We start from the raw sequence: 4329 nt of genomic DNA, 5'->3' as shown, positions 1-4329 counted from the left end.
AAAAGGCGTCCAGATATAGAACTAAGGCCCACGCCCTTTCAAAATACTCATTAACACCTTTCATTTGATACCCATATTGTACAAACGCATTCTAGAGTCACCCATGGTCGACTTTTATAACGATGTTCCGAAAAGGCGTCCACCTATAGAACTAAGGCCCACTCCCTTTTAAAATACTCATTAACACCTTTCATTTGATACCCATATAGTACAAACAAATTCTAGAGTCACCCCTGGTCAACGTTTATGGCGATATCTCGAAAAGGCGTCCACACATAGAACTAAGGCCCATTCCTTTTTAAAATACTCATTATCACCTTTCATTTGATACCCATATCGTACAAACAAATTCTAGAGTCACCCCTGGTCCACCTTTATGGCGATATTTAGAAAAGGCGTCCACGTATAGAACTATGGCCCACGCCCTTTTAAAATACTCATTAACACCTTTCATTTGATACCCATATCGTACAAACAAATTCTAGAGTCACCCCTGGTCCACGTTTATGGCGATATCTCGAAAAGGCGTCCACATGTAGAACTAAGGCCAACTCCTTTTTAAAATACTCATTCACACCTTTCATTTGATACCCATATCGTACAAACAAATTCTAGAGTCACCCCTGGTCCATCTTTATGGCGATATTTCGAAAAGGCGTCCCACGCCCTTTTAAAATACTCATTAACACCTTTCATTTGATACCCATATCGTACAAACAAATTCTAGAGTCACCCCTGGTCCACCTTTATGGAGATATCTCGAAAAGGCGTCCGCACATAGAACTAAGGCCCACGCCCTTTTAAAATACTCATTAGCACCTTTCATTTGATACTCATATCGTACAAACAAATTCTAGAGTCACCCCTGGCCCACCTTTATGGCGATATCTCGAAAAGGCGTCCATCTATAGAACTTAGGCCCACGCCCTTTTAAAATACTCATTAATACCTTTCATTTGATACCCATATCGTACAAAATAAATTCTAGATTCACCCCTGGTCCACCTTTATGGCGATATCTCGAAAAGGCGTCCACCTATAGAACTTAGGCCCACTCCCTTTTAAAATTATCATTAACACATTTCATTTGATACCCATATCGTACAAACAAATTCTAGAGTCAGGCCTGGTCTACCTTTATGGCGATATCCCTAAATGGCGTCCATCTATAGAACTATGGCCCACTTCCTCTTAAAATACTCTTTAATACCTTCCATTTGATACACATGTCATACAAACACATTCCAGGGTTACCCTAGGTTCTTTTTACAACATGGTGATTTTCCCTTACTTTGTCTCCACAGCTCTCAACTGAGTATGAAATGTTCGGTTACACCCGAACTTAGCCTTCCTTACTTGTTTTGTTTACATTTGTGTTGTTGTTTAGGCTGGTACCCGCCAAAACTTCATTTAATTTTTCGCTATTATTTTCTATTGTTTGTGATAACTCAGACAGAATATCTTTTCTCATTTGATTAATTTTAATTTCTACATTATGTTCAAGCAGTGAATTGAAATCAGTCATCAGACTAACTTTCAACTGCTTTATTTTGTGAAATAATGCTTCTTCAATTATATCCTTCATTTCTGTCTTTCCTAGTCTCTTTTGATCACAACTTTGTATCAAATGTTTTATTTCAATAAATTTGGTATTAGTATCACATACCGAGCATTGATTGCAAAACCACTTTAAATTAGCATTTTCACTCAATAGTTTAATTTCTGTTCTTTTCATGTTGCTGCATTTTATGCAGAAAAAAGATCCATATCCACACGAACATGAAATCGCATCGTCTATTTGCACTAGTTTTACCAAGCATTCTTTGCATTCAGACGGCGGCATTTTGCCTAATCCGCTACCACTTTTTCATAAAAATTTGTTGACAAAGTCACTGTCTTCACAAATTAAAATTTGGATTTTATATTTTTTCCTCATCAAAAAACGCGAATGCTGATCGGCGATAATCACTGTAACAGAAGATTATGCAAAGGTTTCATTACAAATGTTATTAAGGCATACAACCAAAAGATATTTTGAGTTACAAAAGGACGTAATCATTGCAACCATGGAGTCCAAAAAAGAGGAATTTTTAGTTTCTGATTTAACTATCAGTTACAGGCTTGATAGTAGCACAGGTCATTCTCTTTTTAAACAGAAATTTCCGTCCTCATCAATAACATCGCAATTGAACACTTCGCTCCTTGCTACCACGTTTACGCCTTTATGTTTAAAAGATGCAGCTGGAAACATTTTATGGTGCAATCGTACACCACAAGCCACTAGATTCTGCCGACCACTAAAATTAGAATATATAAAAGAAACAAGAGGGGTTATCTTGAATGAAGATAAAAATATTAAAAAAGAAATCGAAGAAATGGAATCTCTCCTAATTACAATAGATGCTCAGGAAAAACTCCAAATTAATTGGAAGTTTTATTTGACAGCAATTGATGGAACAGTTTTAAATATATTAAGTGAAAGCAAATCAACTCAAACTTGTCCGATATGCAGTGCAACTCCAAAAGATTTTTTAAAAATAACAGACCCCTCGTCAGATAAGTTCAAATCAAATCCCGGCAGTTTACGATATGGAATAAATCCTTCTTTGAGATGCTTCTACTTCACTCGTTTTTGAAGTTCGGATAGATATTCCACCTTCCACCGCTTGCGGATAGTATGATGGAGGGCTTTGAGTTTCTGCCACCGATTGATCATCTAGGCAGAGCTCTCACTAGCATCTGGTTCTGGCGGAGCTAGTAGGTGACTGCCGGTTTGGAAATGTCCTGGGGTTAGTGGCTCCAGATCCGTTGGGTCATTAGACCCTGGACTGTGTGGGCGCGAGTTGAGGCACGCCTCAATCCTGCACAAAAGTGTTTGGAACTCCTCCATGGTGTACTTATGGGGAGACGCGATCTTTTTGAAGTGGCTTTTGAAGCTCTTTACTCCTGCCTCCCACATGCCGCCCATATGCGGAGCAGCGGCGGGAATAAAATGCCACTTTATTGCTTGATGGCTATACTTTGAGACTGTTTTGTCTCGGCTTTCTGCCAGAAAGGCTTTAAATTCGGATCGTAAAGATCTTGACGCTCCGACAAAGTTTGTACCATTGTCGGAGTAGATGTTTTTCGGACATCCTCTTCTCGCGATAAAACGCGAAAAGGCTGTGAGGAAGCATGGGGTGCTCAGGTCACTAGTGGCTTCTAGGTGGATTGCCTTAGTAGTGAAACAGACAAAAAGGCACACGTAGCCTTTGGACAGTCGGGACAGAAGGGAATCGTGATGAAACATCATGACTGTAAGGCGAGACAGCCTACAATGTTAGGCAAGACAACCGGATGACGCTCGTTATCTGACAAGTCTTTTGAAGCCCCTAGACGCCCCCTGTTCTAATAATATCATCTTTGTCGAGGTATGGGTTGAGTGAAAATATTTCACTCTTTCGATCAATAGGTTCCCTATTTTTCAATTTTACGTACTCTGTACCGCAGAATCGTTTTTGACATACTGTGATTAACGCTTGAGTGGTTGCCTTAACTTCATCGGCTGAGATTATGCACGACTTTTCGTGGAAGGAGGCTTTTGTTCTTGGGTGAGTTCTTTTATAAAATCTCCTAACATCGGATAGAAATTTCAAAGCCCTGGGTAAATTTGAGAATCGGTTGAGAATATCTATTTGATCTACCCTTGTCGTGGCATATGTTTGTGCCCTCTTCTCCTCCACGGACGTTTTGTATTCGGTGTCTTGTGCTGGCCTGTGGGAATTGGCTTCTTGCAGCCAAGAAGGTCCCTGCCACCACAACGAATTGTTGAGCAAATCTGATGCAAGTAGTCCTCTGCTTCCTAGATCCGCTGGATTAGATTCCGAGTCCACGTGAAGCCAGTCCTTGCTACCGACCATATCGATGATCTTAGTAATTCGGTGTGCGACGAAGTTTGACCAGGAACAGGGCGGCTTTCTTATCCATGCGAGCACTATGGTTGAATCCGTCCATAGACGCAGTTTTACGGGTCCCATTCTGATTTTCCTAAAAATGGATTCGGTTATTTCTGCGAGCAGAACTGCTCCACAGAGTTCTAGACGTGGAAGTGGTATAGTCTTCACTGGGGCTACTCGGGTTTTGGCTAGCAAGAGATTTTTTTATCGTCCCTTTTTACGCGCATGTAGATTGCTGCTGCATATGCCTTTTCCGATGCATCCCAAAAACCATGTATTTCGATGTCGTCCTCTGGCGCAAAATTGACCCATCGCGGTATCATAATGTTGTCTATCTCGTGGTACTGCTCGGTGAAATTTTTCCAACGTTCCAATGTACTAGTCGATACTGGTT

This window comes from Eurosta solidaginis, chromosome X (assembly GCF_040869045.1).
Source record: "Eurosta solidaginis isolate ZX-2024a chromosome X, ASM4086904v1, whole genome shotgun sequence".
Taxonomy (NCBI): Eukaryota; Metazoa; Arthropoda; class Insecta; order Diptera; family Tephritidae; genus Eurosta; species Eurosta solidaginis.
Note: the sequence above shows the minus strand (reverse complement) of the source record.